Here is a 14550-nt window from a genome sequence, read left to right as displayed (position 1 = left end):
AGTACCAGTTTTGCAAGCAAGTCAAAACATTGAAGGCTGAAAAGATTAACTCGAAAATACAAAATTCAGATTGTATCTCCAAGACCTGCTGGTCAATAGTAAGTGAAATAAGAGACAGTAAAACAAAACTAAAAGGTAATATCAACATACAGTTATCTAATAACAATATTGATGTCACCAATCCTCAAGAGATCAGTAACATTTTTAATGACTATTTCATAGATATCATAGAATCTGACTTTTGTACCACTGATAAAGTACCTGTTGGAAGTCTTGCTGAGGACAAGTCTGAAGCTAATCAACTCCATGAACTTGAAATCAAGGATATTTTGCAGCTCATCAGAGAATGTAAAAACTAAAAATCCACTGGATGGGATGAAATTTCTCCATTTTTACTTAAACAGTGCGAAAACAATCTAGCATATCCCTTGGTGCATCTAATAAATAGTGTCTTAAAAGAAGGAATGTCCCCTGACATACTGAAATTAGCCACTGTTAAACCTCTCTACAAAAAAGGTGATTAACAACTAGTAGAAAATTACAGACCATTCACCTTAACTTCCGTTTCTAGCAAGTTAATTGAAAAATAATTCTGAAATATATTTTAGAGCATTATAATAAGCACAACATCCTGGGAGATTTTCAGCATGGTTTCAGAAGTGGTCGTAGCACCATGACTGCAACACTTCAATTTATGCTGAAAGCTCTTGACAAAATTGATGAAGGCATGGAAGTAGCTGGAGTTTTCCTAGACCTATCAAAGGCTTTTCATAGGAATGAAATGATAATTAAATGGACACCCTAGCTGCAAACAGGCGTTGATGTACTTCATTGGGGACATGTTGAAAATGTGTGCCCTGACCGGGACTTGAACCCAGGATCTCCTGCTTACATGGCAGACGCTCTATCCATCTGAGCCACCATGGGCACAGAGGATAGTGCATCTGCAGGGACTTATCCCTTGCACGCTCCCTGTGAGATCCACATTCCCAACATGTCCACACCACTATATTCGTAGTGCACCTAATAGATGTTTGCCCATCATACTCATTACTCATGGCAGATTAATCTACCAAGTCCCGTACCAGTTCGGGCATAGCGTGTGCGTTTGCACAAGAAGGTCAATGGCCGGGAAGCCATATTTTTAACTATATATGGCGCTAGTATCTATTCCCAAATGAACAGTTAGTGTGGATGACCATGCAGCTTTGCTAGAACTGAAATGATAATTAAATGGACACTCCAGCTGCAAACAGGCGTTGATGTACTTCATTGGTGACATGTTGAAAATGTGTGCCCTGACCGGGACTTGAACCCAGGATCTCCTGCTTACATGGCAGACGCTCTATCCATCTGAGCCACCGTGGGCACAGAGGATAGTGCGTCTGCAGGGACTTATCCCTTGCACACTCCCCGTGAGATCCACATTCCCAACATGTCCACACCACTACATTTGTAGTGCACCTAATAGATATTTGCCCATCATACTCATTACTCATGGCAGATTAATCTACCAAGTCCCGTACGAGTTCGGGCATAGTGTGTGCATTTGCACAAGGTCAATGGCTAGGAAGCCATATTTTAACTATATATGGAAGTAGTATCTGTTCCCGAAAGAACAGTTACTGTGGATCACCATGCAGCTTTGCTAGAAATGAAATGATAATTAAATGGACACCCTAGCTGCAAACAGGTGTTGATGTACTGAGTATGATGGGTAAACATCTATTAGGTGCACTGCAAATGTAGTGGTGTGGACATGTTGGGAATGTGGATCTCACGAGGAGCGTGCAAGGGATAAGTCCCTGCAGACGCACTATCCTCTGTGCCCACGGTGGCTCAGATGGATAGAGCGTCTGCCATGTAAGCAGGAGATCCCGGGTTCGAGTCCCGGTCAGGGCACACATTTTCAACGTGTCCCCAATGAAGTACATCAATGCCTGTTTGCAGCTAGGGTGTCCGTTTAATTATCATTTCATTTCTAGCAAAGCTGCATGGTCATCCACGGTAACTGTTCTTTCGGGAACAGATACTACCGCCATATATAGTTAAAATATGGCTTCCCAGCCATTGACCTTCTTGTGCGAATGCACACGCTATGCCTGAACTTGTGCGGGACTTGGTAGATTAATCTGCCATGAGTAATGAGTATGATGGGCAAACATCTATTAGGTGCACTACGAATGTAGTGGTGTGGACATGTTGGGAATGTGGATCTCATGGGGAGCGAGCAAGGGATAAGTCCCTGCAGACACAGTATACTCTGTGCCCATGGTGGCTCAGATGGATAGAGCGTCTGCCATGTAAGCAGGCGATCCCAGGTTCGAGTCCCAGTCGGAACACACATTTTCAACATGTCCCCAATGAAGTACATCAATGCCTGTTTGCAGCTAGGGTGTCCATTTAATTATCATTTCATTTCTAGCAAAGTTGCATGGTCATCCACGGTAACTGTTCTTTTGGGAACAGATACTACCGCCATATATAGCTTTTCATAGGGTTGATTATAAGGTACTTCTGTCAAGACTGGCCAGAGATGGCATAAGTGAAAAATTATTGCACCTCATCACATCATATTTAAAAAACAGAAGACAGTGTACCTCAATCTCACACAATAGTGGAGAAACATTAAAAAATTATACATCAAGGGTCAGGAGTAATAAATTTGGTGTGCCTCTGGGATCGATAATTGGTCTCTTCCTTTTTATATATTATGTCAATGACTTCCCAAAGATAGTAAAAAATGATACCTTCATTACAATGTATTCAGATGACACTTCAGGCCTTTGTTGGGGAAATGATAATCTTAATCTCAGCATAGAGGTGAAAAAATTGATAGATATTGCAAAGGAAAAGTTTGAAAATGACAATCTAAAAGTCAACTTACAAAAAACAAATGTAATCCCCTTCAAAGTTGGTGATTTGCAAACTTGTATTGATTCTCAAGATAGCAATATCATAGGGAAAATCTGCAGTGAGCATAAATTCCTAGGTATATGCATAGATAACAAACTACTATGGACACAACAAATTGACAATGTAGGTGCAAAGCTATCATCTAGCCTGTATGTTTCAGGAAGAATAGCTCCATATGTCAATACCCAAACTGATGTATTTTGGTTTAATACATCCATTTCTAGCATATGGTCTTGCACAGTGGTGTGGGGCCTCCAAAACTCATGTAGACCGAGTATTTAAACTCCAGAAAAGAGCTTTGAGAATATTAGGCAAAAAAGATGCTTGAACATCATGTAAGGAATTGTTTATAGAATTTAGAATTCTGACTATCTATTCAATGTATATGTTTGAAACAATAGTATTAACTGTAGAAGATAAGAAATATACCTGTCATAATGCAGAAATTCATTATCACAATACTAGGCAAGTACAAAATTACCACATGATACACAGAAGACTGAGAAAAACTGCAAACAGTCCATATATTAATGGAGCAAAATACTTCAATGCACTGCCAAATGAACTGAAGGTAATAACTGGAGAGACATTCAAAAAACATCTAAAATTGTGGCTCATTGAGGAGTGCTTCTATAGCCTACTGTAGAAACTAAAATCTAAAGTATATTATGTCAAATAATTTGGACTACATTCTTAAGTTCCTATTATAAAGTAAAATTAGATTGTATACTGTGGTATTGTACTACCAATTGCTATGCATGTAATTACATGTTTCACGCAAATAAATTACAAATTACAGACACCAGTTTTGTTAAACTGACTGCTAGAGAGATCACAAAAATCATTAGCACACCAGAAATTAGTAACACTTCTAGTTATGATGGTATTTCAGCATAAGTACTAAAATCTGGTGCTGGCTTCTCAGTGTGGTCCTTGACTTACTTTTGTAACCAGTTGATTAGTTAATATATGTTTCCCAAAAGAGTGAAGTGTGCATTATAACACATATTTATAAAAATAGACACAAGTAAGTGACCTCTACTTATAGACATAGCTCCCTCCTTCCCATTTTCCGAAAAAAATTGTGGATAGTTTGCAAAAGAAGCACTTTTCTGCATGATTGTGATCATTGGGAGTCACTTTTGTAAATCCACAGGGTACAGGGCATGATCACATTGAATAACCACACTGTCATAATGCACTCTAGAACAATATTTATTACAGATAAGAGAATACATGCATAAGCATCCAAACACTTTCAAGTCACTAGACCAACTGCTGGACAAAAAGTCTGTTGTGCCAGATCTGAGACGACGACAAGCAATGATGCCTCATGTAGCAGCATTCCCACGCATTCAATGTAACCAAAACAGTATCTGTGTAACATATGTGATTTCCAATATTTTCGGCACCAGGGTAAACATTTCCAAAACACAGAGCTGCTATAGAAACAGTTGCAGAAATACCTGGAGAAACAAAAAATGGCACATTGTCAATATAAGACATCGAAAAATTTAAAGGTGTTTCTAGAGATGTGCTATGCACAATGGAACATTTTATTCATTTGGAAGTCAAAGAGATTGGACAGATGCATCTAGATGGACAAAAGTGAGTATCACATTACTGTAGTAAGCATAATATTATTAAAGGGAGAAGCTATAAACACAAAAAATTGAATAAAGTCCCAGCCCAAAGGCCTTAGTGAATACTGCACTGAATACCTATCTGAATGCTGTACTTCGGTAGTGGACTTCAATACATACAAGACAGCAGTTCTGATAGTATGTATGTAGACCATCAACAGGAAATGTTTCAAACTTCATTAAGTGGCTGAAGGGAGTACTAATATGAATTAATAACAATAAATGGGAGATGATTGTACACAGAGATTTGAATACAGATTTTATCTCAAATAGTTCTGTACGAGGGCACCTACAGATAATGACATCCAGTTTTTGTTTTATTATGATTCAACACCAAGGACTAAATTGCACTGCAGAATGTTTACCTGTTGTGCATATTCTACCATCTGTAGGAGCTCCGTTTTCCAAATGTTTTGAAAAATCTGAAAATGATGTGTAACACTCTAGTATCCTGCTTCCTTTTTGGGGTTCTGCACAAGAAGGTCCTGTACATTTTGTTAGCATAATTTTATAGTGAAATAATAATGTGATGCTTAAAATGCATCACATTTTATTTAGTAGATGGACACTAATCAATGTATCTTTCAGCTTTTTAAATTACTTGAAAACAGTCAGTTTGGTGATACAATGATTGCATGCCTAAAGCACACTATTGTTCCCAAATTATAATGTGCATAATTTGAACAAGCAGTTTATAATTTTGATGAAGTTCAGTCATTATTACTATTTTCATGCAAAGCTAAATTTTTGCATTAACTGTAACAACTACACAATCTAACATTAGCAAGTTATTGAAGTGTTAAAGAAGATTGAATGGGGTAAGAAGTTTAGTTTCCTTCTCACACCTATAGCATGGATTTAGACTTAATTTCACATGCGCGTATCATAAGTAAACAGTGACTTAAACTTATATGTAATCACCAGTTTTTTTTTCAGTACTCTTTCAATTTATTTATGAGTGAGAAGTGTGTGACTTGCCATAGGATCGTTAGTTCCGGGGTGTGGTGTGATGGGTGCTGTAGTTTCCTTCATTGGGGCGAATATAGTGGTGTGGGAAACGGGGATATAAATGAGGCTCACCAGTGGTATTGTAGGATCTGCAGTAGAGATAGGAAAATACTGAAACAGAAAGGGGAAATTGTAGCTCTTCAAACTGAAAGCAAGGGAGGATCTGGACAGGTTAAAGAGGGAGAAGGGTGAACAGAGGTGGGAAGTGGCAGCAGGTAATGTGGGGAACAGGCAAAGGAGAGCATCAGACAGCTTTGTCATAAATCTTGAAATTAGATTTGACCTGTTGCCTCAGTCAGAATCCGATGAGCCTCAGGTAGCTGAAGCTGTAGAAAGGGCACAACAAGCTTTCAAGGACTTGAAAAAGGTAGGGAAATTTGTAAAGAGAAAGAAAGTTATGTTGTTAGGTAGCTCCCATGGTAGAGGTGTTGGCCAACTACTGCAGGAAAATCTAGGTCCAGAGTACCAGGTCACAAACTTTTTCAAGCCTAGTGCAGATCTGGGTCAGGCAACAGAGGATGTAGGTTCTTTATGCAAGGATTTTGCAAAGGAGGATGCCGTGATTATAGTGGGTGGTCTGGGAAATAGCATTGACAGAGACTCTGAATATTCCATAGAGAGTAACCTAGTGAAGATAGCATCAGCAACGTAGCATACGAGTGTGGGATTTGCGTTTGTGTTGAGACGCCATGATCGGCCTCATTTGAACTCTTCCGTTGGAGGGTGAACTTGAAGTTGGAGTGGCTGCTTAGGATGGATATAGGGTCCCATATTGGTTTGATTCCTGTGGATGGTATCGATAGGTGGGACTACACTAGGTGTGGCCTTCACCTCAATAGGAAAGGCAAGGGAAAACTGTCTGGGTTGATTGCACAAAACTTAAGGGGAGACACTGTCACAAGTGTTAAAATACCAGTGGTCACAGGTGTCAGAGGGTGCCTTTTTTAGGATAGGGAAGGGGGATAGAAAACGAGTTTTAAGAGAGATTGGCAGACACACTCAGTTTGAGAATACAGATGAACAGGAGTCAGATTTTAGCGTACAGCCTCCATTTAAACAATGTTTAAGAGAAAGTAATCAGAAACTGCCAGTTCATCTTCCCCAAAGCAGTTATAATCCCATTAGTATGCAGTATCAGTTATCTTTATTACACCAGAACATTCTGGGACTCAGAAATAAAACTGATGAACTACTCATTTGTATTGATGAAATGAATACATCTAACCAAATTGACATAATCTGCCTCTCTGAACATCAAGTGACCACTGGTATAGATATGTTAGACATTTCAGGATTTAAGCTAGCTTCCTACTTCTGCAGAGTAGATATGGATGGAGGAGGAATTGCCACATTTATTAAAGCTGCCATAAATTCAAGAATATTGTCATTAGTAACTTCTGTTTAGAGCAGCATCTAGAAGCATGTGCAACAGAAGTAGAGTTCCATAACAGATCCTATATAATAGTAACTAATCGAGCACCTGCAGGAAATTATAATCTATTTATAAATCATCTAGAAGCTCTTTTGGGTTATTTAACAGGAAGAAACAAAGAAATTTTGATTGCTGGTGATTTCAATACAGATTTTCTAATGCAATCTTCAGTAAACATTTACTGCAGTTAGTAATGTTGTCTTTCAATCTAACTCACACTGCAAACTTTCCAACTAGGATCACTAAATCCTCAAGGACAGCCATCGATAACATTTTTATAGACAAATCAAAGGAACAAAATCATATAATAAAACCTGTAATAAATGAACTATCAGATCATGACATGCAGCTCCTTGTTTTAGATGTAAATTCTAAGCAGATTATCAAAACTGCTAAATCTGAGTACAGGAGAGTAATCAATCAACAAAAATTGAGTGTTTTAGAAAACTGCTCAAAGATATGAACTGGAAAGATGTTTATAGTGCTCATGACATGAATGAAAAATATAACACATTCATGAACAATGTCAGTACTATGTTTGAAAACTGTTTCCCTCTAAAAGTTACTCAAATTAAACAGATGTCTATAATAAAACCATGGATTACACAAGGAATGAAGATTTCCTGTAAGACAAAAAGGAAAATGAATCTGTCAACCAAGAATAGCTCCAATGCTGATGATTTAGCTAAATGCAAGGAATCCCGTAAAATATTAAAAAGAGTAATTCAGACATCTATAGAAATGATAGCAATGTCAGGGAACAAAGTAAGAACAATATGAGATATAGTGAAAGAGGAGACTGGTAGAACCAGAAAGGAACAGGAGCAAATAGCATTAAGGGTAGATGACACATTAGTAACCAATAGGCATAGTGTGGCAAATCTATTTAACAAGTACTTTATATCCATTACTGATAAAATGGGATTGTCAAGATCAGTAAATAATGTCCTTGAATATCTGAAACTAGCCTTTACAAATAGGTTCAGGTACATGAATATGTCACTCACTTCACCAAAAGAAATAACTTCCATAATAAAATCTTTAAAAACAAAGCATTCTAGTGGTTATGATGAAATATCAACAAAGTTAATTAAGGCATGTTCTTGTGAGTTTAGTACAATTCTAAGTTACTTGTGTAAGCAGTCAATTATAACTGGGACATTTCCTGACTGGCTAAAATACGCAGATGATAAGCCTCTATTCAAGAAAGGGGATAAAGAGATACCATCAAACTACAGACTGATTTCACTTTTGCCAGCATTCTCAAAAATTTTAGAAAAAGTAATGTACAGGCAGCTTCTCAACCATCTGACCCCAAATAACATATTATCAAGAACACAGTTTGGATTTCTGAAGGGTTCTGATATCGAAAAGGCTATTTACACCTACAGTGAAAATGTACTTAATTCATTAAATAACAGATTACAAGCAGCAGGTATTTTCTGTGAGTTGTCAAAGGCATTTGATTGTGTGAACCACAACATCCTTTTAAATAAATTAGAATTCTATGGTGTCACGGGCAGTGCTGCAAAATGGTTCAACTCATACCTCGCTAACAGGAAACAAAGGATGTCAGTGCAAGTGACTAGTGAATTAAGTCATCAGTCATCATCAGAATGGGAAGAAATTACATGTGGTGTCCCACAAGGATCCATCTTAGGGCCATTGCTTTTTCTTGTGTACATTAATGACTCTCATCAGTTACACTGGCAGAAGCAGAGTTCGTTTTGTTTGCAGATGACATAAGTATTGCAATAAACAGTATGTCTTGTGTAGTTCTAGAAAGATCTGCTAATGATATTTTCATGGATATTAATAAATGGTTTAAAGCCAACTCACTGACATTAAACTTCAAAAAGGCTCACTATATGCAATTCAGAACCTGTAAGAGGTTTCCACCCAGCATGTGCATAAAGTATGAAGAAGAGCAGATAGAAGAGGTTGACAGTCTTAAATTCTTGGGATTACAACTTGATAATAAATTCAGTTGGGAGGAGCCCACCACAGAACAGCAGAAACACCTTAACAAATCTGTATTTGCAATTTGAGTGTTAGCTGACATAGGCAACATAAAAATGAAAAAGCTTGCATACTTTGCCTACTTTCATTCCATAATGTCATATGGTATAATATTTTGGGGTAACTCTTCAAGTCAAACAAAAGTTTTCAGAGTCCAAAAGCGTGTAATACGTTTTATTTGTGGAGTAAATTCACTTACATCCTGTAGAAACCTCTTCAAAGAACTGGGTATACTAACTACTGCCTCTCAGTATATTTACTCCTTAATGAAATTTGTCCTAAATAATATATCTCTTTTCCAACAAACAGATCAGTTCATGCATACAATAGCAGGAACAAAAATGATCTGCACAAGGACTTAAAAGCACTTACTTTAGTTCAAAAAGGGATCCACTACTCAGGAACACTCATCTTCAATAAATTGCCAGCAAACATAAAAAATTTAGTTACAAATAAAGATCAGTTTAAAAGGAGCCTGAAAGACTTACTAGTGGCCAACTCCTTCCACTCCATTGACGAATTTTTTAATAGAAACAAATGACGTGTTCATACTATTAGTACTGTTATTTCAGCTTAAAAAAAAAAAATTACATGTTCGACATCCACGAGGATCTCTTCAGCATGGATCTATGGAATGAAAAACTAGTCTAAAAAATCTATCTAAAAATCTCTATCTTCAGAGTTAGAGAGCATTGGAACCAGTGTGATTCTTATTGTTGTTTCAAATGTTGTGCTACGTTTCATGTGATCATGCATTAATAAAGTATGTTTGAGTGTAAAGAGTTGGTTATTTCTCTTTGTGGAATTCATCAGCATCCATACGAAATCCACATTAGTGACCCTGACTTATGTGAATATGCTTCGGTTTGTGCATTACTTATTACCAGTTTTGCGCCATCTCAAACAATGACTCAACCTCCAACCTTCCTGATGGTACAGGATGTCACCACCACAGAACTGACTTTTGATTGTAAAAAACAACTTTCTTACACAGGTGCTACCACTACAACATGAATGCTTATTTCTCCAGTGGCTACTATGCCAGAACAGATGACTATAATCTCCTTTGTGATACCACACTGGGTGCAGCACCCACCTGTGCTAACATCTGCTACAAGATTCTATGTTAACCAGAAAGTTTCTTCAGCACAAGATTCTGGTTTCCTCTCTCTGAAATTTCTACTTCACTCCACTACAGATGACTCAGCTGTACAATATCAAGGTCCACATGCACAGCTTCCTTATCCACAGAGTGGTCAGCAATTACAAGCATTGCACGTCTTTTACACTGACTTTCTCCCCAATAATGCCCTGCTGTTTAATGTGCCCACTTCCACACTGGCTAATGGGACAGTCAAGTCAATCACACCCAGCTATCCCTGCATCTATCCAACCTACTGTGCCACACAAGTCACCTAGTGTCCGGCAATCTGAACCACCAGCTGCATCCAGCAAACATAACAAGGGGACGTCTTGCTAGAGCATGCCCTCCTTGCACTCCCCTCTCCTGTCACCACAGAGGGTGTTGTGGTCCCAGCTGACCCACACACAGCACCCCACCCAGTATATCCTCTATGCTAGTTCCACACAACTTTTGGGTATTCTGACCATGACTGCTGACCTCCCTGCACATTCACAAGTGCTTCAAGTGGGCCGCAGTAGGTGCCAAGGTACACGAGGATGACAAAGGACATCTGCAGATATTGCAGTCTATTTGATCCTCTAGTCCTTGAGGCCATCTGTACACCTTGGATTGTCATTTCCTTGTCAACACTGAAGCTGACGTAGGTTTTGTTCCACTCTCATTCACTGTAGTGGACATGATACCAGCCAAACTTTTCCTTCGAGCAGCAAATAAAATTGTTCTTCGTGTCAACAGCTTGCCATGTTGCATATTAAACTCATTCCTGGTGAACCATTCAAGTGGTCCTTCCACATGGCTGACATCAAAGACTCATTAATTACTTGGAACTGACTTTCTGATTCACTCAGCATGTTGCCTGATCTCCTGTCATCTACTTTATTTCACCATGCTTTGGTTACATATATTGAATGTTCAGTCACTCCCTTAGCTCCCCTCTCCCCCCCCCCCCCAATCCCCCAATGATATTGACACGGTTCTCATCAAGTGCTCTTTTCTAGCGAACAGCCTCGCCGCATCCTTCGCTTGGCTTCAACCCGAGCACTCTGAGGCCAACGACCTTCATGCTCATGATGCAGAACTGTACCACACCATATTCATGGCTATGCAGGCTCACACTGATGTGTGATGCCTCATACACTACCTGTCGACACTGCCACATCTCGCTACCAGTGGTGTTGCTCTACTACTCCAGTGTACCTGCCTTCACCCTCACTGATGGCATGTCAGGTTAGTGACTCTTTTGTGCTACCAACTCCTGCTTGAGATATCCTCTTGTTATGTTTGTTGGTCCAACTGAACACTATTATGAATGGAATGACACATAAAATTGGCCTCTCAGTGCATCATAAAGCGTGCAGCCTCCCTCCACACAAACTATGCCTCACTAAGACTCCAGTGGATGAAGCAGGCCTTGTTCACCCATCATACAGTAATTGTTCTTCCCTCATACAGTTAGTCCCCAAGAAGGACAGCACAGTGCACCTCTGCAGTGACTATCCTCATCTCAATGTACATACCATAACAGACAATTATCCTGTCCCACAAATTCAAGACTTCACCTAACTACTTAAAACACCACACATTTTCAGTGTTTTGGACTGCCACAAGCCATATTTATGAATATATACAGAACAGAGAGGCATGCCAAAAATAGACTTGATCACCCCCTTTGGCCCCTTATGAATTTTTTGAAAGTGGCCCTCATGTGCCATGATGGTGATTGGTTCAACACCCTTCCCTGGGTCATGTTAGGAATCAGCATGGCTTATAAGGCAGACTTCCTGGTGTCACTTGCTGAGGTCTGCCACTGCGTGGTGAATAGATTTTTTATCTATCTAATTACCTTATTTTCATTAATAGAAGAGCTACAGATCAAAGTCCACTTGAAGCTGGAAGATAATTATATAATAGGTTGTCAAATAATATAAAGCAGCTTCATGGAAATATTTTAAAAGAAAATTGAAACAGCTGTTAGTTGAAAAAATGTTTATACTCGCTCAAAGATTTCTGAGCTCCATTATTGACAATCTAGTTTTGTGTCCATTAATACATTAATGTGGCAAGTGTTTATATAACAGTATACAGTGTACTTATTGTTACGGCATTATATCTTTGGAAATGTACAAAAGCTAATGATGCCCAAGACTGTAAAGTTATTATGGACAAACAATAATAATAATAATAATAATAATAACAATTATTATTATTATTATTATTATTATTATTGTTATTATTGTTATTATTGTTATCATTACTGGAGGTATCTGAAGGGTCTGAAGGATCTGTTACCAATAAAGTTTCAATTTCAGCAATGAGTCTGTCTTCAGATGATGAGAACATGGTATATTCTTCAGGAAATTATGTGACTGTGAAAGTCTCTGGCAGAGGTTCTACAACTTACACGCATTACATTGCAAAGGTTTGGTAAGTCCAAAAGACAGATCTCAATTGTCATTTTACATCTCAGGGGCAGTCAAATGGAAATGAGAAAAAAATTTGAAAATTTGTGATAAGGACTATGGGAACAAACTGTGGAGGTCATTGGTCCCTTGAAAATGAGATAGACAGAAAAAAGGATCTCATTCAGCAGAGACAAATTCAGACTGGAAGTCAAGAAATTCATAGATTTTCAGAAGATAAAACAAACAGGAAAACAGCTGGAGTCAGATGAGAAGAAAAAACTCATTCTGAGAAAATGAAAGTTTTGGAGAAAGGCCTAGAAAAAGAGAATTAAATAATTATCTTGACATGGTTCTTAATTAGCCTGAAACTAAATAAAATGAGAATAATTATATAAAATAAAAGTAAAATAAAACTGACTAAGTTCTTCATTACAGCTGTAGAAAGCTTGTTGGGATATTGGCATTGTAATAAAACTTCCCACTCACAATGCACAACAGGCAATACTTCATGAAAATTTGGTTTATGTCACATCATGGATGAGCAAATAAATTTATTCTAAAATTAATAGCAACTGATGCAGTCAAAGAGAACAAATACCATCATGTAAGTGTTAGAGCCTTGGAAATGCCTTTGTGTAATATATTTCCATTGTATTTACACAGTATTCTCACAGATCATTTCTAATGTAAATATCTTACTGTGGTACTGCTCCCAATTAAAATCCTGTAATACAGTAGGGAACAGATGCATGTCAAATATCATATTTTTTGATGTGATTTTAACAGGAGGAGCAGCCAATAGCTGATATTCCTCCTTCCTGACTTTACTTTTATTCTTTAGTTGAACCCTATTACTGTGATTCTTAGTTACTCGATATAAAACTCCAGTACTACAAGTGCATGTCATTAATACCATGCCACACTATGTTGATTAAAAAATATTGTGTTTTACATAATCTGAACTTCAAAGCTGAAATCAAATATGACTTTGTGTCCTTGGAGTCTTTTGCGACGGCATACATGAATAAAACATTCTCGGTTTCCCAACCGCGTCAATTCAAATAAAATCCTCAAGCTTTCGATGGCCATCTCTGCCATCATTGTCAAGAGTTCACTGAGTGCCGGGGCTGTTACGGTCTCTTGCTTACATAGGCATGATAACATCATCAGCAGCCAATCAGATCAATCCAATGCGGTGCGCACGTAAGTCGACCCAGCCAGCTATTGCCCATGGCAGCACCGGTGACATCAGGTGGTGCCAGGGGCAGGCGCCATGTTTGAAACTGCCGCTCCCACATCGCGCATCTGTCTCTGCCTTCTTTCGACGTCCAACTCCTGTCCCCATGCCCTGCTGAGTGTGTATCCCTGATCTCTGTTGAAATTGTTGTTGTTTAAGCGAATCTTGGCTGCTTCCTTTATAACGGAATCCCAATATGTTGATGCATGAGCCAACACTTTGTATTTTCGAACTGTATCTTATGTCTGTTTTTTAGGCAATGTTCCACTATGGCCGACTTGTCAAGCTCCCTTTGTTTTATATGGCACTTGTGCTCAGTACAACACTCTGCAACCTGCGAATTGTCTGTCCAATGTACATGCTGCCACATTCACAGGGTACACCGTACACACCGGACACTCAAAGAGCAATGTCATCTTTAACAGGGTGCAACATATCTCGTATCTTGGGGGCAGGCCAGAACACTGGTCTTAGCCCATGTTTCTGCAGCAGACGTCCTAACTTACTGCTAGTTGCTCCACAGTATGGCAGGAATACAGTCTGTTTGGCCTCTTCTACTGATTCACAGGTTTCTTTCATCAGCGGCCCTTGAAAGCGTTTGCGATGTCTCTTTTGCTGTATCCATTTTCCCCGAAAACACGTTTTAAGTTATACAGTTCAGACTGTAGGTGGTCGTTGTCAGAGATAATCTTGACTCTATGAACCAACGTGTTCAGGACAGCTTTCTTGTGTACAAGGTGGTGGAAACT

The 14550-nt window shown here is 38.6% G+C and overlaps 2 non-coding genes across 2 annotated transcripts; one reads left to right on the top strand and one right to left on the bottom strand.

Moving 5' to 3' along the window:
* Positions 1–853: 853 nt before the first annotated feature.
* Trnat-ugu (transfer RNA threonine (anticodon UGU)) lies at positions 854–928 on the bottom strand. The gene has a single exon. It is a non-coding gene; the product is annotated as a tRNA-Thr (tRNA).
* Positions 929–1827: 899 nt separating this feature from the next.
* On the top strand, positions 1828–1902 carry Trnat-ugu (transfer RNA threonine (anticodon UGU)). The gene has a single exon. It is a non-coding gene; the product is annotated as a tRNA-Thr (tRNA).
* Positions 1903–14550: the final 12648 nt, after the last annotated feature.

This window comes from Schistocerca cancellata, chromosome 8 (assembly GCF_023864275.1).
Source record: "Schistocerca cancellata isolate TAMUIC-IGC-003103 chromosome 8, iqSchCanc2.1, whole genome shotgun sequence".
Taxonomy (NCBI): domain Eukaryota; kingdom Metazoa; phylum Arthropoda; class Insecta; order Orthoptera; family Acrididae; genus Schistocerca; species Schistocerca cancellata.
This window is presented reverse-complemented; position numbering and strand designations above follow the sequence as displayed.